This window comes from Gavialis gangeticus, unplaced genomic scaffold, assembly GCF_001723915.1.
Source record: "Gavialis gangeticus isolate Ggan-Ray unplaced genomic scaffold, GavGan_comp1, whole genome shotgun sequence".
Taxonomy (NCBI): Eukaryota; Metazoa; Chordata; order Crocodylia; family Gavialidae; genus Gavialis; species Gavialis gangeticus.
The window spans coordinates 14,392,457-14,415,606 of NW_017729024.1; the positions used below are offsets into that span (position 1 = coordinate 14,392,457).

General features: G+C 37.7%; 1 protein-coding gene across 13 annotated transcripts in view; it reads left to right on the top strand.

The window, feature by feature from the left end:
* The window catches only part of MEF2C (myocyte enhancer factor 2C), a 161,736-nt gene that overhangs the window by 43,147 nt on the left and 95,439 nt on the right, over positions 1-23,150 (top strand). For 2 of the 13 annotated variants that reach the window (XM_019516901.1, XM_019516906.1), the window contains exon 1: positions 20,985-21,270. The exons of 9 other annotated variants lie outside the window; for them this stretch is intronic. The gene's annotated coding sequence lies outside the window, so the exon portion shown is untranslated. Of the gene's footprint in view, positions 1-19,479; positions 19,646-20,984; positions 21,271-23,150 lie in introns of those variants that run through there. 2 more of the 13 variants (XM_019516902.1, XM_019516907.1) reach the window with 2 other exon arrangements.

Sequence of the window (23,150 nt, forward strand, 5' to 3'; positions counted from 1 at the left end):
GAGTGTGTGGAAATATGGGGTGTGGGTGGTTATGGGTTTTGCAGGGTGCTGTGTGTGGGGGGATGGTGGCTAGGATGTGTGATGGGGTGTGGCTGTGGGGGTCTGCATGTAGGACAGTGCAAAGGGGATGTGAGTGCATGTGTATGGTGGGGTGTGCATGTGGGACTCACTCTCTGAACATACACACACACACACACATTCTGTCCCTGCCCCCCCACACACACACACACTCTGTCCCTGCTTATACACGCACCCCTGCCTACACACACACAAACCCTCTGCCCATGCCTACACAGACACAGACTCACCCTCTGCCCCTGCCTACACACACACCCCTCTTGCTTCTGGCCCTGGGGTACCAGCACAGCCTGTGCTCCCCCATCCGGCAATGTAGCACAGGGCCATGTGGTGCTAGAGCAGTGCAGAGGCAGGAAGGCAGAGAAATGGCTGGGGGTGGAGTGGGGCTGGGCTGCTTGGTCCTGCTAGCTCCCCCTGAGTCCTACTGCTCCTGGCTTCTGTCATCTTTGACAGGCAGCCAGGAGCAAATAAATATTAATGTACTCAATTTTTTAGGGGCCCCATGGGCTGAATTGAATGGCTTGGTGGGCCGGATCTGACCTGCGGGCCATTTTTTGCCCACCCCTGGTCTAAGAGCACATAGCAATACAACATATATGTTGAAGTCAGGAAGCTGCCTTATTCAACTGCATGAGAAGTTAAATAGACAGAATATAAAAACCTAAGGTAGACCCAAGAACCCAAGGACAACAAATTAACACAGGTTAACTTTATTAAGACTGCCATTATATCTTTAAGGTCCTCAGTGGTCATACTACTGGTTCTGCATTTCATCTGAAATACTGTGAATGCTGTCAGTGTTGTGTCCTCTAACACCATTTATTCACTTCCTACTCATATATGTATGTCAATTACTGACTTAATAACCCAGCTTCTTATATCACAACCTGGTTCTTTGGAAGCTTCTTATTCAATTACTGTTAAATAAATACACAATTAAGAACAGTAATAGCAAAGACTCTAAGTTAAAGCATGTGCTTTATAGATATGTCAAAGGAGACCATCCCAGTCCTGAATAATTTTTCAGTGTATAAATTGACCCGGCATGCCCTTGCTTATGAGCCATGACAGAATCACAACTCATAAAGGGTTGGCTGCAGGGAGTCAAGAGTGTGGGTCTCTTTAACCAGGATTGGGCATACATTACTCAGATTCGGACTAGATAACGCATGTTTAATTGAGGCTTACTGTTCTTTAGACATGAACATCTATATGTCTGCCTCTTACCTGGCACAAAAGTGTTTCATTGAGATATAAGATGAAGGAACAGAAGCAAAATTTTTCTACATCTAATTCAGTCTGATGTCGGGGATATTTTGTCCCCCACAGGTGAAAAGTTTGTTCGCATCACTTGTAACCATGAACTCAGTGAACATCAGCCCAGTTTCCAGACAAGATAGAACAGTGTGTTGGAATGCCCATGCTTTTAACTAAGCTCCCTCATACAAAGCCTCTGGTTTTACTCCAGGTTGACAAAGGGGAAGAAAACACTTAGATTCTCAGGCTAAAGCAACCTCTACATTTGCCCTTCTGTCCTTGTGGAACGAGTCAGATTCTACTTAGCTGGAACACCAGAAGACCCTGGTACATGGGCTTGCAGTGTTATTGCTGCATGTTCCAGAGTATGCAAAGTGAATCTCCACCTTCTTGCACTTGGCTACCATGGGTGGGACATTGAATTCCTTCTTGGGTAGCCAGACAACTAAAGGAAAACAAATGCCACAGTGGCTTAGCACAGTGGTTCTCAACCTTTTTAGACTGAAGCCACACTCAGTAGACTCAAGGCACCCCTCTTAGTTTTCACTTGGGGTTTTTTTGGCTATGGAAAAATAACAGAGCAATGCTGTTGAAAAAAACTCAGGGGGCACATCCAGATGAGTCAATACTTCTTACATTCAGGTTAAAATGTCATGAGGTGTCAAGTACCAATTCAGGTGTGCCTGCATTCAGACCACCAAACTTTTGCCCCATTCTTCGTGAGAGTTATCTCTATAAGAGCAGGCTGCCAAAAACTAAGTGCTTTAGGCTTGTGACCAGTCTCTCTCTCCATTTTATCCTAAATGTAAGGGTTTGCAGCAAGAGTCACTGACTTACTAGTATATGGCTCTCTTCTGAGGAAGAAATTACTCCAGGAACTGGAATAAATAATCTGGAAATCTAACATCAAAGAAACAATAGGCAACAAAATATATATATATATAAAAATAAAGATTCTGGCCTAAAACACAGTCCAGAAACCACAATGAACTTAAAATCCATCAAGAAAATTGTGTCCAACTCTTGGAGTCAAGAAACAAATGATGAATGAGTGAGCAAACTCTTGCTATATAAGGAAAGTGATATATAAATCGGATTATTACTGTCTCTGGTTGCTGATATGGAAAAATAAATCCTTGGGCTGGTATAGGAGAATGTTGGGTGGTTAAAAATTATTAGAAAGTATGCCTTTAGGTTTTCAGGAATTTCTACTTGAGAAAGTACAAGTTAAGATTTTTATGTTTGGACATGAACAGGCTATTCTGTAGTTATTCCTTGCACCACTACAGGATAGGTCTTTAATTCATAAATATTTACCTGTAGTAGATGCAGGATATTTAACTTTTACTAGAATTAAAACATATTTGTTAGGTTGGTAAAGAATTAGTGTTTTGTTAATTATAAAAGTACAATAAACAGTCTAATGCATTCATTTTTGTGATACCTTTTTAACATAAATGACTGTATCCAAGTTTTTGGCTGTCCACACCCTGGTAGCTCCTGGCTCCAGAACTGCCAAGATTATTTCTCAGAAATAGCCGGGAGAAGCTATTTCTTTTGTTGAAACACAGAGATCTCAAGGGGGAATAGTAAGAGTAAGTTCCACATCCTCCTGGCTGATTTTCTCCTGATTCTGGAAGGGCTCCCAAACCCCTTCCAAACTACTACCTCCACTTAAAATACCAGCTCTTTAAATCCTCAGACTCTGGAGAAACTACTAAAGTCTAATATCCAAAAGATAGCCACTCCCTCCCACATTAGGATTGTGTTTAATTTTGCTGGTTCAACTCCCCAAAACCTCCTTTAGAGTTTAGGACCTCAAACCTGTTCTTATTGAAGTCAGTGGCAAAATAGCCACCAACCTGCACAGGTACAGGTTGCAGCAGCTATCACAGAATGGGATATCCTCACCTTCAGGACCTGTTTTGCAACTTAAGAAGCTGATGCTTAAAATCATTGGAGAGACTGTTATAAATATCTTTCAGAATTAATTTCAATATGCTATTGGTGGCATTAGTTAGCAAATATCACTGAGTTGAGTTTTCACTGAATTTTCACTAAGAGTAGTCTTACATGATTAGAGATAGTAGTTAACTATTTTAATCCAAAGTCTAGCAGAAGGCAGAGCAGGGTGGCACTTGTTTACTTCATCAGCTTTTGTAGGCAACAAATGCTATGACAAAGTAGGTTGTCACGTACGAAAGCTTACACATTTCCAAATGAGCTAGTCTCCAAGGTGCCACCCTGCTCTGCCTTCTGCATGATGGATAAGAATATGAACCCAGTTAGAGTTGTTCATTGTATAGAATTTGTAAAACCTCAAGTAAAAAAAGTTAAGCTGTGGATTTCTCACCTTGATATGTTATGATAGCTGCATAATTCATCACTTTGGCAATTGGTGTGCTTAGAAAACCTGTTGCTTTAAGAGAATTGGCTGAAATTTAATTTTCACTTGTTTGTGATCTAATTGTAAATTTCTCTGATTTGGCTACGCAGAAAGAAAAGTTAATTTTATGGAATAGGAAACAACTCTATGACACAGTCTTTCCTTGACATGAGGAAACTCTTTTTATTATGCGACTATTAGATTTGGCAGCAAGATTTTTTTTCTTTTTAGCAATTATCAAGAATAAATAGCAAATTTGAAACTGGCATCTCTAAGGCATGTAGCATTACTGCACAATAAATTACATAAGGGAAAATATATGCTGTATGTCTGACTATTGTACTATTTATAAAGTATTGTTTGAATTGTACCTTAAATTTTATTGTTTCTATTTTTTTTTTAAATCTCTAGGAGCAAAACTGTATTTTCTTTAATATCTTTAACAATCTGTTCGTCTTAAAATATGTTCTGTCCAGTCCTTTTGTCTGTTCATTCCAGAATAGAAATTAATGTATTTAGCTTGAGGCTGAATAGTTTACTATCATTAGGTGGGGATAGTCAAAGATATGTTAATGTTTCAACTGCAAAGAAGCTTTGGGATTTACAACTATTGCTGAGATCTTAATCAAAAATGTTACTGATTGCTTGGGAGTCTGTGAACACACCCTTGAGGAAAAAAAAAGGCAGCTAACCTTATGACTATTCAAGCTATTTTCTAAAAAGTATATTTTGATTCATCAGGTGTAATGTCGCTTTTCTGCCATAGTCTGAAGTAGTGAAGGACAGTAGAGAATATTAGTGAATTTTATACCCACCATATAAATGGGTTCAGAGTTTAGCTGTCTAAGGAAAGTCAGAACGATTGAGTATTCTAGGTCTAGATTACGCGAACTCATACTCACCTATAGATTTACACATTATGTGTAGTTCTAAAAAGCCATAGCATTTGTTTGATGAGATGATTTGGTAACAGTGTAGCAAGTGATGTTTTAAGGGAACTAATCTTCCCCATGATAACTGAAGACGCAATAATGGAAACTACATGTGTGAATTCCCAGTGTTTCAGTGGAATTATAGATTCCTTGGAAGGTCAGCAATTTCCATGTATGCATACAACTGTATTTCCATTATACCAGTTTTACTATTTTATTAGTAATGGTTAAAATTTGTTTCTACTTTACTCATTTCATTCAGTTTTGAGAGCTTTACTGAATCTGAATTAAAAAGCATTTAAAAAGAAACTGACTAATGTGTATTAATGCTATTGAGTTTTAAAACTTTGCTTTTATTGGCTTTCTTTCAAAAAAGAAAAGGAGGAAATACTTCCTTTTACAATACCACATTGAGAAAGAAAGAGACGCAGACTGACAGACAGACAGACAGACACACACACACACACACACACACACACAGAGGCAAAATGTCAGATATATTATTAAAAGTAAAATAATGACAGCAGCTACTAATTAGTATATAGAAATCTAAAATACCTTCTGAAAAAATAAAAATCTGTAACATCTTTATGATTCAGTGTAACCCGGATGAAAGGTTTATTCACACACAGGATCCAGAATGAAGATTGTTCAAGATGTTATTTGAAACAAATAGTGGTCAGTTGTATTGTAGTCAATATTAAAAGTGACAGTAGGCCATTGACTACCACTTCCCGTATGTACGTGCACATTAAAAACACAGTTTTTCTTAAATGATCAATTTATTTATTTTAATGATGACTAAGGACCAGTTTCTGATCTCACTTTTAACAGACTAAATACTGAGTAACTTAATTGGCTGCAGTAGAATACTCTGGATTTGCATCCATTTAACAAATCACAGCCCTGGCCCTGAGGCAGTGATGCACAGTTTTACAGTACTGTATTTTTGTAAAGATAAGGACAGGCTGTGTTTTCAGAGGAATGTCTTGACCACAAAGTGCATCACTGAAGGCCACCTCACTCACAATGAAGGTCTGTATTTTAAAATAGCACTAATACAAAATAACTGCTGTATTTTGGCAAAGGTCTTCACTATTTACAGCACAACAGTAAGAATAGTAAATAGTGTTTCAGTACCCAAATCTCACTAACCGTAACCCCAAACCTAGGAAGAAATACTATAATTATGCTTTTTTCATATATATTTTAAACATCGCAGCTATTATCAGTTTAAACTTTCAGAAGCCCAGGGTGATATTTCTTTTTTAAAAAGCAGAATTTTGATTTCCGACAGCTGCATTGGATCTTTAATCATATATTATCTTTATGGAGCCTTTTTCTAACATATGTTAATTGGCTGTTTTCTGTGACAAATTATGAGCTCTTACTTTGATGAGGTTCAATTGCAATCATGTTGGAGTCGAGTACATAGAGTTTCCAGCCCCCGCTGGCTCCTCAAACCACTACAAACATCTGCACGTCACTGCAGTGCTGAGTAATGGCAGGATTTGGGTTGATCTGATTTCTCTACAGATTTTTTCCACAGGATATTTTCAGCTCTTTGCACTAAATCTGTTCCAGGGTTTGCTCTTTTTAGCAGAAGTGTGCTCTAAAATTAACATCTCATCTTATATGAGATTATCAGAATACAATGAGAAACAATTTAGAGTATAATACATTCAGAAACTCTATTATATTACTGAAACTTGAAGGCATCATTAGAAATCATTAATCAGTTATTATTCATGTGGTATGTTATAGTTAACACTTTTGGAGGTCACGTAGGATTTGTGGGAGCATTTTAAAGCATTGCCTGCATTTTGGAGTCGTTTTTTAATTTTCTACATTCTAGCATTTGTTATATCAAACAGTTTAGCTTTATTTCACTTGAAAATTGGAGAGGAGGTACTGTATCCATTTTGTCACTTTTCACAAAGAAAAGTGTGTGCACCTTCTGGAGAGGAAACATATGTCTGATTATGTATTACATAAGCCTGCACATCTTCCTACAAGTAAATGAAAGACTGCACTGCAATTTCAGTGCCTTTGTATCTTCTTCATGTCTATTGTGATTACATTTGTTAAGCATGTAATGAAAAGAATAAAAATAGAAACCACATTTTCCAAAATGGTTAATGAGTTGAAAGATATTGAACCACTATTACTCTGAACTTTCTAATTTTTTACTTATTAGTGTGATGTCAAATGTAAATATAATCTTATCTTGTATAATTCATTCATTACAAACATATGTCATATGTTGATTATTACTCACAAGCTGTACATAGGATACATGTACAGGGGAAAAAAGAATTTATTTAACTGCAAGGAAAGTAATCTAGCTGTAACATGGCTTGTATATCATCTTTTTTAAAAACTGTGTCAACCTATATCAATTACATTGCAATTAATTTAGCAGAACATCACATGGCTCTGCCTTGACCTAAAGCAAATGGCTATAGATAAATCTGTCCTGTTTGTTCTTCAAAGCAAAAGATGAGGGTTAAATTTCCAGGCAGGTGTTAGAGTTTAGAATAAGAAGAGCCAGATGTGAATAGAAACTACTTTAGTCTCATGAGGCTGGTTTTAATTCAGCCATTTCCCAGGGGTATCACACAATCAATGAGCTCCAAATCCTGGGGCTACCTGCATTTATGTGAAGGCATGGGAACATTGCTTCACAGCTTACTACTGAACATATGTGAAAAAATTAGAGCAGAAATTAAGGGTAAAAAGGTTAACCTCAGAAGTTACGCATGAGCATGGTGTTCCTTTTGAAGCTCTGAAATGAAGAGATTATTTCCAAGGGGAAAATATTTAAATAAGATATTTTATAGGAGAATTTTTTAACCAATGTACAATTTATTATTATAGATATTAAATATTTTTTTCTAATCACTTCTGTTTAAATGTAAAGAGCACTTTAAAGGAAACATATGTAGGTCATATACAGTCTTACCGAGAATCTAGGTGAATTGAAATAGTGAGGGATTTGAAGGGGATGACTTCAGAAGTGTTGTCCAGTTCTTCAATATGGCTGCGCTAGTAAATTGATACATTGTGTCTTGCATTAGTCTACACAATGGCATTCAGTTCCACTTGATAAGAGGAGCTTAATTGGCTTTAAGAAAATAAAGCAAAGTAAAGAAAGATGTGCAAGTGAAAGAGAGGACTTGGCACTTTATTGGATTTTGAGGCCTGTGAGCCATGTGTCTTAATTGGGGCCAGTTGGGATCATTTAATAATTGCTGTCAGAAGATCAAATTTAATTCTCTTTATAAAAAGACCACAGTGGGATAGAGTTAAACAAATTGTCATCTGAGGTTTCAAATGAACAAAGCTTTAATTAGGTTGATTAGGATGCTGTAAGACAGAGAGGGAGTAAGAAACAGGAAATTGATGAATCTGCTGTGTGCCATATTGGACCAAGTACAACAGTAGTATCAAATATCTTTATTTCAAGGACACACATATTAGCATATAGGGATGTATATCAATGCTTTTGGCAGCTAAGATAATTAGAACTTTTTGAAATCTGAAGAATTTAAAATTGTGATATTAAAATTTTAATAATCACAGTCTCACTTTTAACATTGCTTTCACTTCTGTTTTAGCTTTGTGAGTAGCCTCAATCTTCTGGTTACTTTCTCAGTGGGCATATCTACACGTGCACCTGCCTGCGCAGTAACCACCACAACTTCACAGTCCCCGCGGCACATGGGTCATTTCCAACCCTACTGTGCTTAGCAACATTATGGTTCATGCCTGCTGATGCTATGTCGCCATAGCAATGAGCTGCATCACTGTAGCTTGTCGCTATGGCAACGTAGCATCTCATGTAGATGCACCCAGTAACTATACCAGATGAGAATATAAGTATCACATGTACACATGATATTCACCCCTTTTATAGCATATACTATTCACATTAAATATTCCTCAGACCACTTGTAAGAAGTAGTTCAATAAATATTATACCTGCTTACAAATAAAGAAAATGTGTTAGAAAGCAGACAATCTGTGAAATATTAGTGCCAGGATTAGAACTCAGACATATCTTCCTTCCAGCCTTGTACTTGCTACTCTGTGCTATGCAGCAGTTTTCTGTTTCTAAGAATATTTTGTCAGAAATCACTTTGTATATCAATAGGGTCATAAAAGTGCCATTTCTGAGAAAACATAATGTACATTCAAGGCCACAAAAAGGTTAGCTAATGTATCTTTCTATTGATCTCCTTTTGTTTTTGTTTAGTATACTCTTAGGACAATAATAAAATGAGCAATGTTGACAATGATCTGTTAAGAAAAAAAACCCTCTTTCCAGCTGGAACAGAGATTGTCTAGCAAATTGTAATTGGTTACTAAAAGCAAAAACAACATGGCAGCAAGATTTCTCTGTAAAGCTTAAACGCATTTTGTATATCTGTCTTCAGTTGCTGTTTGTTACAAATACTGACTTTTTGCAATGATATTGCCAAACATACTGTTTTGCATTTTATGTATGTAAAAATAAATAACCAGCTGCATGGGCTAATGGAATGGTTACAGCTGGGGTTCGGTAGAAAGTGATGCTAGATAGTGGCTTTTGTACTTGAATACCATGTTGATTTAACCTTTGTTGTTGTTTTACCTTTGCCTTCTGTGCTAGTAAAAAAAATTGATTCTACAGACCTTGAGATAAAAACTTATTTCAATTCTATGAAAAGTTAGAAGAACCAATCCTCATATGGAAGGTATGAATTAGTTACCTAATGTAATTTTCGAAGACTAAGACTAAGATGTGGTTGAGTAGTAGGCTAAAATAGGTGACATTTCTTTATGTCTTTTTAATTGATGAATATGAATCCTTGGTTTCTAGAGTGTAGCTTTTTTAACCCTTTAGTTTATGAAAATGTTGTTTGGCATTCTGGATGGAGTTACAGAATATGTGCATACAAATCGTAAGCTTTTTCATGTCTTTCATTTTCTCACATACACTGCTTTTGCTTGCTTCCTTCCTTAACCAAAGAGAAAAATCTCCAGTGGAAAACACCAGGGCATTCCTCCCTTAGCAAGGAAAACAAACCTATATTGCTCTTTGCCAGAAAGTCCACATCCCTGCTTTTCCCTGATGTCCAGTTTCAGGTAGGCACTTATCCTAACCCTCTTCCTTGCTAATTCCCAGCTAGAGAGACATCCTGGGAGCCCTCAGCAAGGGAAGATGCAATACATCAGGGTAGTGACCTAGGGAAGAAACTGAGTTGCTCTGACTCACTACTTTTACTAATATGACTCACCAGGGATGCCACTGTGTCCTGCCTCTCATAAGCCCAAACGCTTTCTGGCACAGTGCCCCATCTTGAGCCCACAATACACTAGAAAGGAGTCATATAACATATACATATGAATTAATTCATACCTCGGATGGGATGTCATAAAATAGTTTGTTATCGCAACATAAATGCTGCATTGCTACATGGGTATCACTGGAAGAACTGCCTGCTTCTTGTCATCTGCCTTTTTTTTCAAGGAACAGATGCATTCTGATGTCAGGTATTGGGTATACTTCAATTGTTTAAAAGCAGTGTTCTGTCCTAATTTCTGTGCTGCATGGTGAAAAGAATATATTTCACAGGCTAAGGCAGGTTCCTAACTCCTATTTAACTAAATGCAGGTGTTTTCAGAGCAGTTTTTTATTAGCCTTATTATGTACCTGACATACATTTCATCTCCTTTTGTCCTTGGGAAAAAATATTTTAAAGTGGGAATGGAAGCATTAATGTAGAATCTTCAGCTGTTGTGGTCATAGGAAAGATTGATATATTTCCATTGCCAGTTTTGCATTTTAAGCCTGCAGCTGTCTCTAGGCAGAAACTAGAGTTCAGGAGGCTTCACAGTTTTTTATACCCCTATTATATTTATCATATTAATACTTGCATAAAATAAATGAACAGTTAGTGGCTTAACACCCCATATCCTGTAGACTTATATTTCAGGAGGACCTCAGTTTAGTTCCTAGCATTGCCAGTGCAAAGGGAAAGTTTCTAGCAGTGGTTATACACAAGAAACAGGACATTCTTCTGTATGATTGTCCTCTGCTAAGAAAGGAAGTGCCAGATGAAGGCTCTACTAGCACTCTTAGATTGCTGGAGCAAACTAACAAAAATATTTAAAGGGAAACTGTGTGTTAAGGTCAGCTATAAGAAAATATTATTTTTATGTAATCAGTGATTGTCCTGAGCCTTGATTTTTCTTGTATTTCTATTAGTATAAACCAGAAGTAGCTCCCCAGAGATCCCCAGAGTTACCTAGGATTAAATTACAGTTAGCAAAGGCTCTGTTTGATGAGTTTGTGTCTCAGTGGGGGTTGTAGGGTCATATAAAACTCAGACGTATTCGATGCAAAAAAATGGTCTTGTATGGCACAATGTTTATTAACACTCAAAGTTTCCTCTAATTCAGAAGATCATTTTGGATACAAAGACATTTGCTTGGAAATCCAAAGATCAACACAGGTTTGTCCCAGTTCCCTGACAACACAGTTTGCTGTTATCATTCTCCATAGGATTACACAGCCAGAACCCATACTCTTTAAGGGTTGTCACCCCTTTTTTACTTGGGTAGCTAAACAAATTTTTAATGGTACAAGTTGTTTCCATTAGGAGACAAAAATGATGGAGTCAGCTATGTCTTTGATACAATCCTGTTTATTTGCCAAGAATGCACAGATACTTATTTCCCTAAATAAAACGGAAGATCGGATCTTATTCTGACTGCCAGACTGAGCTTACCTCAGGAGATGTAAAGCTCTGAGCGCATGAAGATGTGTAACTCTCCCATTCTCTTAAGGGACAGCTTTATCCCTCCACAGCATGGACATCCCAAGTAAGGAGACATGCAATGATGCATTTACACGTGTGCCTGACTGTGCAGTTGTTATTGCACAGTCATTTAGTACTTGCTTTAGCACTAAATTTAGCACTACTTGCTATAGTACTAAACTGACCACACAGTAGCCGCCATTATTGAGCAGTCCCAGAAGCACATAGCTTATTTCTGACCCTACTGTGCAGTAGCAACAAGCTACTGCACTGACATCGGCGGGCCCAGAGCCCAGCAGCCACCCACTGCGGGGACTCACTGCAGACACACAAGCCCCTGTGGTGCCTCCAAGCCAGCCCGGTTAGCCTGCTGCCCATCCAGCTGTTGCTCATGCACGCTGAGCCAGGCTGCTGTCACTAACAGGACTCAGTTTCCCTGTCACTGAGCTGCAGCTGCTGGGAAGGGCCTTGACCCCACAGCCCGACCTGGGCTGGCCCCACAATGCGGCTGCCTTGGTCAGGGCTGAGTGGGGCCAGACTGGGCTGTCAGGGCAGGGGCCTTTCCAGCAGCTGTGGTTCAGTGACAGCAGCTCTCTGCACCTAGGCTGGGCCAGGCAGCACTGCACAGAGCCCCCCTCCCCACCCTATGGCAGTGGAGGTGGGGAGGAGGAGGGGAAAGAGTCCTCCTCCAGCACTGTACAGAGCAACCTGCGTTGGTTTGGGGAGGGGGAGGAGAAGGAAGACAGGGGCAGCTCTACCCTGGCAGTCCCCCAATGGTGATGGGGAAATTAACTACTTCCCTTCCCCCTTATCCTTAATGGGGCCGTGCTGGGATGGCTGTGGTCCCTGTTGGTGGGACAGGGAATGGAGGCGAGGAATAAACCCACTCCTTGCTTGTGTTCCCTCGGACACCCTGACAGAGGCCGCAGCCCCTCCCCTTCCCCTCACTACTCCAGTGGCAGTGGTGGGCGCATGGCCAGATGCTTTCCTGGCTTGGCCCCGTTAAGGTGAAGGGGGCAGGGAGGGAGGGGATTCATTTCTCCCTCCATCTCTTCTGTCCCTGGGAACTGCAGCTGGGGTCTGCCAGCCCTGGCTGCTGCCTCTGTCTCCACCCAGAAACAGGCAGACCCCAACTGCAGTCAGGGGGAGGGAAAGAAGGGAAGAATTAACCCCCTCCCTGCCCACATTGCCTCAATGGGGCCATGCCAGGATGCATCTGGCCACATCCCTACCCCTGTTCAGGCTAGAGAGCAGAGAGGCAGGGCCAGCCCTGCTCTCTGTAGCAGAGAGCACAGCCCAGCCCAAGGATGCAGAGGATGCTGGAGGACTCTGGTTTAACTTAAATCAGAAAGGGGTCTGAGACAGAAGTTGCATAAGCTGGTTTGATCCAAATCAGTTAAGTCTACATTCAACCAGGTTTATCTTAAACCAGTTTGGGTCATTTTGAAACTAGTTTATGTGCACTGAACTTAAGTTCTGTTACAGGTTTAAACCAGTTTCTGATCACCTAAACTTTATGTGTTTATGTGTAACTTCTGTCCCTAGTCTTACTGAGTACCTAAGATACATCCATTGCTTCTTTTGAATCTGCCATCTAGAACAGGACCTACCCATTGTGTTCTCATAAGGAACTCATAACTGCATTACTTGGTTTCCATTCCTGTATTTCGTTTCAGAGACAGCTGTTATTAAATGTTGTCTTCCTGATACTCTCTCAGATGGTACTTTTACTATCTTCATTTATTTAGGTCAGTATTTTATAGATCCTTTCCCCAATGCTTATCCAGCTTTAAGCTTCTACTCTTATTTTTCCTAGGATTGTGGAACCATACCAGATTCCCTTTTCTACAAATTTCTATGACCTCACACCACAAAATATTCTCATTTTATCAGAGGCTGTCTTTGTGCAAATCTTGTGGTCTTCTTTCAGCTTTGGATGGTAGGATTTCTGTAGCATAAATATTCCATATTCTTTGTTCCTTTTCAAGAACTCACACGTGATGTCTGCTGTAGTCCTTCATTCATGTTGTGAGGATCTGCTTTGTAGACAGGTGGAGTGCTGCTCTATAGTTTATCAAAAGGAATAGTGTATGATAGCTCAATCTCATCCTAACACAAGCCTAAACTCATCCAAGGTTGGCTATTATCCCTCCCTTCCCCCACCCCCAATAAATTCTTTTAAAACCTTTTCACAATCTCATATTGTGAATATGAGAAATGCTACTGGTTTTATGGATCATGAGCATCTCACAAATCTTGTGCAAAGTTTCTTCTCTAATCCATAACCCTAAAGCTGCTTAGTGTCATTCATTAGTCACTAGCTGTGACTACTGTCACAGCTTTTTGGTTCTTTTTTGAAAAAGTTAAAAAACATTTTGTGAAATAGTCCATGTTTTTCTGAAAGAGTCCATATCCAGCAAATACTGATCACTGGCCTCTGTCTCAAGGCAAAGCTGAAAGCATGTCAACAGAAAGATTCACCCAAAAAACCTTGTCTGCCTATGTCAACAGAAAGACACTGGTGTGGTGCCTCCACAAGATATGGTTGCATAAGGCACTTTTCGTTTTAGGAGACCATTTTTGGGTTGGTTACACATATTCCATGCCAGTTTATATAACTTTCCTGCACTTCACCCAGTAGAATTTTTTCTTATTTTTTCTGAGGTTTTTGCAACTGTACATTCGTGCATGCTCAGAACATCCTTTAACAAGATACCTGGTACAAACATATGATACTTGCCCCACCACAAACTGTTTTTCTTATACAATATATCATCTCTAGATTCTAAGCTGTTCCATAGTGACCAGAAAGCTTTGACTGTGCTCTTCTGAAGAGATGCTGCCTTTCAGGGTGGCTGTTTCTGATTAATTGTTTTCCAATCACATGTTGTGTTGATATGCTTCCCACAACACATAGTTTTTAAGTGCTCTGGATTCCACTCCTGCAACCTCACATGAAATGTCCTAGTGAATGAACCAGGAACACTTGCATTTCTGCTTATTATGAAAAAAGAGGAGCTAGTCATCTTTCCTTGAGCACATGCAGTTCCCTTGAATAATCAATTCCTTGCTTTCATACTTAAAGCACTGTGGGGGTGTCTACACATGCCCCCAACTGCACAGTTATTATTATACAGTCATTTAGTGTAGACACACCCTGTTTATAGTTAGTCACTGAATGTCACTATTCCAGCAAGTCATCTATATATCCATGCTTATGTCCAGGTCTGTTTGTGACCCTGAAATCATGGCACTGCAGTTCTTCCAGCCACCTGGAAGGCACCCCTCAATTTTTAAATCTAAAAAGCCATTACAAGGATGACCTGACCATAAACATCTTCCCAGACAAATAGTGAAAAAATGTTCTGTAGATTTAACCACTGCCAAGAGTCCCTTTCAGATGGTTCAAAAATTCTTCTCTGCAGAACTTAGACTTTTGCTGTAATAAACCATCATCTTCTTAAGTCCTTTGTGTCTTGTGTCAATACTGCCCCCACACTGTAATCACTGGTATCCATGTCTAATATGAAAGCAGTTTTCAAATACAAAAGGCCAAGATAGGAGCAATCACAAGACCCTATTTTAACTCTGAAAATGCAAACGCACACTTGACTGAAACCACTGACATCTTTTCTTTCTCTCCCAACCTTTTCAGTACTTTTGAAATATTGGTAAACCCCTAAATGAACCTTCTGCAATAGTAGCAAAGGCCTACAAGACCCTACACATCTGTGAATGTCTGAAAAGCAGCATAGTTTCAATTTTTTTTCTGTCAGTGGAAATTCCCCTGCACTGGTGGTGTGCTCAAGGTAAATTGCTTGTTATTGGAACAACTCACATTTTATTGGCTTCCGTTTCAGACTGGTGACTTGAAAGCTTATCACAGGCTATTTGTAAACCTATCAGTTCTTGTTCACTGTAAATCTGTTACCTAAAAAACATTTGATTCACCCAGGCCATATCTTTAAAAAAACTTTCTACAAACTGAATGTGTAAAACATTTTTTCTGGCATTTATTACATAGCTGTGGTAGCCATAATTAAACCCAAACTGATTATTAGGTCATCTGCTATCCAGCCTCAGTATTCAAATTCCAGAAGTCTAGTTTTCAAGCACAGTTTTCCTGATTTTTTTGAATAAGTGCACATTCCCTATTACTGGCACACCAATGAGGTGGTTCAGTTTTGGATGCCCTATTCCCTCGTACTATTAGTAGGCATGTCAGGTTTAGTAACTGTTACATGTAAGCTAATTTCCCATATCGCAGTACATTTCACAGGTCCTGTTCATTTCAGTAACCTCACAATTCAACTCTTGTAAAGCAGTTATGAGAGTTGAATTATAACTTTTCAGATTTAAGCAAAATTTGGGTAGGTGCATCTTCAAGCTTTGTCTCTTCAGTGTTCATTTCTTGAACTAATTGGAGGACTAGACACCGGTGACATTATGGCCAGTTTTTCATATGACATCTCAGACTGAACTGCTTCCATTAAGCTGTGTTTTATTGCCATTTCCCCTTGTTTTACAAACACAATTTATCAGTTTATTTTTTCTGAAGAAAACAAGGTTAAGAACCCCCTTTTCCATCAAACAAATTAGGTAGATCTGTACTGACAACACTCTTGCCAATCTGCTCCCATTTTCCTAATAGTAGCTGCTTTCTATTCTGGTATACTGTTGCAAGGAATGACTTTTGTCCGTGGCAAATTCCACTTATCCTATCATTTCACCACTTGTTGATTATTGGGCCCTGATAGAGCCCTGCACAATACCCAAAGGAAAGGAGGAAGACTATAGAAATTGCCAATACTTTTAACCTCTTTCTTCATGAAAAAGACAGATCTATAATTTGAAAATCATGTATATACATTCCACTTTGTAGAACAGTTTAGTTCTAAATTTGGACACTGACCTGACATTCCACTTATGATGAGCTCAAGTATAAGATGCTTGGACCTTGAGTAGGTCTCGACCAGAGCTCATGTTTAATATTAGAGCCTTTTTGCACGTTACACTTAGGATGTGTTAACTGTGCTTAAAATGCTAGCATTGAAGCATTTAAGCAGTAAAATGTGCTAAGTGCCATCATAGCATAGCAAAATTAGAACTTTTTCAGCATATCTCCAGAGTATCTGATTATATCCAGATTGTATTATCTGACCTAGCACATGTTGAGCTAACTTTGGACTGCTCCTCTGCAGAGGTAATATGATCAGGAGAATCAGATGTGGTGGGAGGGCTGGGATCAACAAACAGTTGTTTGTCAGTCCCAGCCCCTGCAGTACACCACAGCTTATTTGAGTCTTCAGTGGCTCCAGCGTTTAGGACATGTTTTATTTAGAGCTTAGTAAGCACTACTGTGTGACTGCTCAGAAAACTTTCTACCTCTAAATAAAATACATCCCAAGTGAAGTATAACATGGTCTTAGCTGCAGTTCTTTATAAGCTTTTAGCCCCTGGTGACAGATATTTCACAAAGCTTATGCTAGTTATACCATCTTTGGGTTCAGATCCCATCAGACCGTGTTGAAAATGAAAATCAAACCTTATGCAGTTTCAGGGATCCCTCTTCTGTTTTAGAACAACAATAACAGAAACCATCCTACAGATTCAAAAGGCTTAAATCCAAAATTCTGCCTTGCCCCTTTTTGAGTTCTCAGGTAATTTGACCTGAGGCAGAGTCTCCGTATACCTGAAGAATGGCATTTGTGCCCAAAAGCTTGCAAATAACAATTTTTTCCAACTATTTAGTTGGTCTAATAAAAGATATCACATCTACCCAAAGAACCTTGTCAGGTAATTTGACAGTGATTATGTGAGATTTCAATTTTGATAAGAAGAGAAGAAAACTGTTTTGTAACCTCTTGACTAGGCACATGATAAAGCAGTATTGATCAAGAAGAAAGCAGCTCATCTTCCATCTCAACCAAAGGCATAATGCAACAGAAGTATCAGAAGTGAGGAATCCAAAAATTAAATAGAGGGGATTTCCAGGAAACGTGGCTATATTCAAGAGCACATTAGACCCCCAATCAGATATCAGGAAGAATAAGAAGCAAGATATTTCTTTTGAAGCTGAGATTAAATGTCAAAAGTGAAGGAGATACATTTGATGCCAACCCTTTCAAAAATAAACAAATTCAGATTGTAGTAATTAGGAAAGAAAATCTTATAAATTCTGCAGGTGTCTTCAAAGTCAGTAGTAAAATTAGTAAAAATCAGTGCATCTAGATCAAATGATTAAAGTTTTCTCTTACAATGACAATGAATCAGTCAAATACCAGTATGATATTTGATTTTTTTCAGCTTGTGAGCTTATGAACATTTTTTCATTTGTTCAATGTCTTTGTATTCTGTAGTTTTCATCTTGTTACAAATTAAGCCAGCTTTTTGCAAAATAATAGATAAGTTATTAAATATGTTGTGAAACTGCTAAAGTGTTGCTTGTCTAAAAGATATTTTACCTCAGAAAGAGACCAATAAAATGAGATCCATAAAATTGTGTCCTTACTGGTTAAAAGTATATGCATTATGTTTAACCTTTTTCAGTGTTACATATCCTATCTGCAATACGCTATATTCATATGCTACAATATGTGTCTGTTATGACTTAAATGTTTGTTTTATATTTCCTGTAGCAAAATGCAGTTCTCTTGAGATAAATTTGGCAGATTAAAATGAATTCCTTCCCACATCTTTTAATGTGGCAGTCCAACCATCAGATCAAAATGCATAGGTGTAGCTTGCATTTAATTTCTAAATCAGAGCATTGTGGACAGATGTTTAAAATCTTAAAATGACTCAGATTCATTTGTTACATTGCTTTCAGCTCACATGAGCAGTACAGTAGGGCATGCCATTTCTGTCTTATAGACCTATTGCAGTGGGGATGACACAAAATATGTAATAGTAGCATATAAAGTTTCTGTTAATTAAACTAAGGCTGCCTTCAGGTACATCCATGCAGTTTCATTGACCCTTAAAGACCAAATTTATCAATTGGTGTTTATTTGTCTCCATTGAATAGCACAGAATTACATTAGAGAGAAATTTAATCCAGTGGAGTTGCTCATTTCAGGAGTTAGCCCAGTAACTATTGCCCTCATTCTACATTTATTGCAGTATTAATTAGTATAGGGCATGGGATTTAGAATAATGAACATCTTTACTTGATTGAATGCATCTTTTGTAAAACTGCATAGCTATTTTGATCTGTATACTGTGACTGATCAGTCCATGTGCAGGTGACATTTCAGCAGGAGTTTTGTTCAAATCAAGGCTGCTGGAGTTTTGTTAGTTTTCATGATTTTGTTGATGTTGCTTTTTGACTCATTTTTCATTAAAAGAAACTAATGGTCTCTGACACATCATTATTCAGCATTACAGCCACATTTTGCTGAATAATGATGTAAAGCCCAGTTGAGCCAATAGAAAGACTGCCACTGATTTGAGTGACCTTTCACTTTTGGGCTTTCTCTCTCAGGGCAAGGTGACTGAATTTTGAGGGCAAGAGGTAGTTACCAGCATGTTTTTTTCTTTTATATACATGATTTTCTTTGTTTAATCCAATACACCTACTTGAGAAGCATACTGGCTAGTAGGATAGGGAGATATTTATGTCAAGTCTATTTCTTTTGTAAAGCAACCATGAAAATGTTAATCAGTGACATATTTTAAGTATTTTTTTCTCTGGCCTCCTCTTTGTTTATAAATTAAATCTTTTCACTCCCCTGTTTAGATACTCTTTAATGCCTCTTATGTGACTTGTTCAAAGAACTCTCTGTCTGTGGTGTTGCAGCAGAGCAGATTCAGACAGTTCTGTTCGGATAAGGAAGTGGAGAGTTTTGGTTCCCATTTTGCACTTCTGGAACAGTTTAGGGAAGGAAGCACCTTTACACCTTTTATTGTTCGTGGTTGCTGATGTCATATCCTTCCCTGACCACTCTGTGCGTGTTTCCTGCCATTCTATCAAGATTCTCCTCTGTTTCAGGGAGGGAGGGAGAGAGAGAGAGAGAGAGAGAGAGAGAGAGAGAGAGAGAGAGAGAGGGAAGGAGGAGTGGTTGAATAATCTTCAGCATTTGTGCATCAGAAATTTCTTGGGGCTCAGATCCTCCCTTCCATCAGCTATCTCTGCCTGTGCCAAATCATAAAGTGAACAGAAGCCCGCCAAAATGAAGTTCCTCTTTTTAGTAAGCAGTCTGATTTTTTTTTTATGTTTGGGTTTGCTAAAAGAAAAAAATACTGAAGGCTGTAACACCACAGCATGTAGCTATGACATTTTTTATGCAAATTGTTTACATGTAACTATGTCATTATGTTGGAAAGTTTCTTTCATGCAGAAAGTTATTTCAGCCAGCTTCTGGAATTATTTTAAGTCCCTTGTAGGTGCTTTTGGATAATGAAAGCCTGTGGAACAGTTCAGGTTTTGTGTTATTTATAAGGTTTCTACCTAATGTATTTGCGTTTGGAAAATATAATTTGACCAGTTTATTGGAACTTAAAAAATGTAATGCACTAACCATGCAAGAATTTCCCAGAAAGTACCGTGAACATTAAGTAAGTTCTTAGAACATATGTAGGCAATTGAAGATCTCCATAATTCTATACATTCTGTTTTGGCACCGTCATTGTCAGTTCTCTGAAGGTTATGTGAATAACCATGAATCAAATGTGCTGATTTCCTCATTTCAAGTTATGTTTGACTTCATCCATTAGCTGTTTTGTGTGTGTTTGTGTTTGCCATATAAAAATGTATATAAATGTACACCAAGATATATTAAGTATAGTTAAGAACTCTGTGTATGTATGCTTGCGTATGAAGATGTGTGCATAACCCAAGCTACACAAAACACTACTTATCATAATGTATTATTAGTAGTAATAAAAATTGACAGAAATTATTCAAAAAGGAAAGAAATTCACTAAACAAATTCAGTATGTTTACTTGTCATTAGGCTCATAAGTACAAAGCAAGTAGGACAGTAGTTTCTCCACTGGTGAATTCAATAAAAAACAACTTTTTGCCTGGTGGTTTCACAGTTGTTTTTCCATGCAGTGCGCATATGGGATATATACAGTCTAACACATTGTTGGGGGGGGTTTCCCCATCAGACTTCCTGCAAATAATGCATTAAACATTTAACAGTGAAATGATCATTACTTCTCTTCCACGCTTTTTTCTTGTAATAGATTTTTTTTACCTTAAAAAATGGCCAGATTTCATTCTTGGTTAAAGTGCAGTGAATTTTATATGCCTAGTAGACTTTCTCTGTGTAACAGAGTGCAATTTGGTCCAACAGGTATTATGAAACTATTTTAGGAATATTTTGTGTAGCCACCAAATAAGAGTCCCCTACTCTGAGCAGTTTATAAAAGTTTTTTTGTTTTTTGGAAGATTGGTCTTAAATGTGGAACTGGTAAGTGTGTGGGTGGGACTCACTGTACTATTACTTCACTGGGGGATGTGTCTGCCCTTCCTGGTAGATTTTCTGCATTTAGTGATTTTTTTCTTTACTCATTCAGCTTCAGAATCTTGATCTGTAAAGCTACTCTCATCCTTGCTAACCCTGTCACCACTGCTCTAATCTGTCCACCCTGACCTTCCACCTTGAAGTGAATAAGAGCTTAGGCAGGCGTAGTTCTGTAAGCCGATAGTGCCACCAGCTTCAGTTGAATGAAAGGAAAGGAAATTGTTCCATATGCATTTGCTGTGGATTAGTGTATTGGCTTACTGTTACAGAGAAAGCCTGTTAGACTCTTTTGGGTCCTGCATGTGCATGGGAAACACCATTCTAACTTGTTCTTTGTATTGGAGGTAAGACTATAGGAAAAACAGGGGGAAAAAAACCTCAGTCCAGGGAAATTTAGGACTGTTTCTAAAAATAGATTGGTTTTGTTTGTCAACAGTAAATATCAGATAAGACTAGATTTGTTTAGAAAATTTGCTTTTATAAATACATTTAATTGATTTATTGTTTATTCTTTGGCACATATTTAGTTTTGTATGATTAATGTGCACTGCTGTCTTTCTGTCATTTTAAGCAACAGAAAAATCGCTAAAGTGTTTCACATGGGCAAAAAATCTGCAGAAGTATTTTATAACTCTGCACCTTATATAGATGACATTACAGATTATTCCATTTTACTTGCCATATACTATATTACAGAAATGATTTAGGTGATATCTAAAGGCATTCAGGTAAAGGAATGCAAACAGTATTAGGATCTAAATATTATTTGAACCAGCAGAATTAATAGTAACATAATAGTCAGTTGTTCAATTTCATTATCTGGTAGTGATAAAAGTCTTGCTTTTTCTTAAAGTGATAACATTTTGAATAGATCTTAAATGTATGAAAAGGAAAATCAGGAGAGAACTGAAGATCAGACTGAGTAAAGTCCAGTTTTTCCACCTCAATTGCTTTGAATCAGAGCCAAATAATGGATTAAATGGCCAGGACATCGGCTTAGTGTTACATAACATATTGGGGGAATTTATCAGGTTAATTGCAAGAGCCCTAGCTTAAAATAAACAAAGAAGCATCAACCCGTGTTATAAAATTGGTAAATGTTGATGGCTGAAGAAATATTATTCATGTAGTTTAGGACTGAGGTAAAAAAGTGCACTGTTCATTTGTAATTGAACCCTCTTTAGCTTCTGTGTTTTCTAGTATTTAAGTATACCCTCTGCTGTTTTACTCAAATGAAAATCATGGCAAGAATTAAGGATTGCAAAAGGAATTGGGGAAGGGGTGGGGGGAGGAATAAGCACATTACATTCATTTTAGCACTGCATTAAGCATAACTTGTTTTGTGAATTTTTCCATATATTTTCTATCACTTTACAATTAAATAATATTTTGCAAGTTTATAGATATAATCCCGTAGTTAATGACATTTTATAATGGAATATGGTTACTGTACATAGATAAATATTTTTCTTTAAGCACCTTTAACTTTATGATGCAACTAGTTTTTTATAAAGTGTAGAGGACTTACCTGGATTTATTACAAGAATTGTGAAAACATTCTTTCAAAGCATTTTTCACTTAGCAACTGTTTCTATTTCACTGTTTTATTAAAATATGTGCTACATTTACTTAAAAAGTTACATTTTCTGTAGTTACATGCCACTGGTATAGATAGTCTGGAATATACTTTGAAATGTAGTTGGACTTTAGAAGTACTACTTTCCCTATAAAGTATCTCAAGCAGCATATACAGTAACTGTAATTTTTAAAGAATAAGATTAAAATACTTAGATTTAAATTATCTGACATTTATATCAAAAAGCACTTTGATAAAGGTCCATCTATTTGCATAACAAGGAACATTATCACCTCTTCTATCAGAATATAAGATTGCTTTCTCTTCAGAAGTGAATTAGCTAGCCTATTTAGGATACACCAGTTTTAAAAGGTTCACTAACTCTCTTATTTCGGTAATTTTTCATATTAGAATGGTGAACAATATTAAAAAATTGAACTACTTAATGTAACAAAATCAAAGAAACATGCATTTTGGTCCTCTTAATTATTTCTTGAAGGATTTATGGGATCATTTACAATTAAACAAAGAGAATTTTGCATTGCTACTATTAGTATTACCTTATGTATTGTTTACTTTATAAGCTAATAAATATTTGTTAAAATTTGCTTAGGTGATAATGGCTACTAGGACGTTTAGTAAACTCTG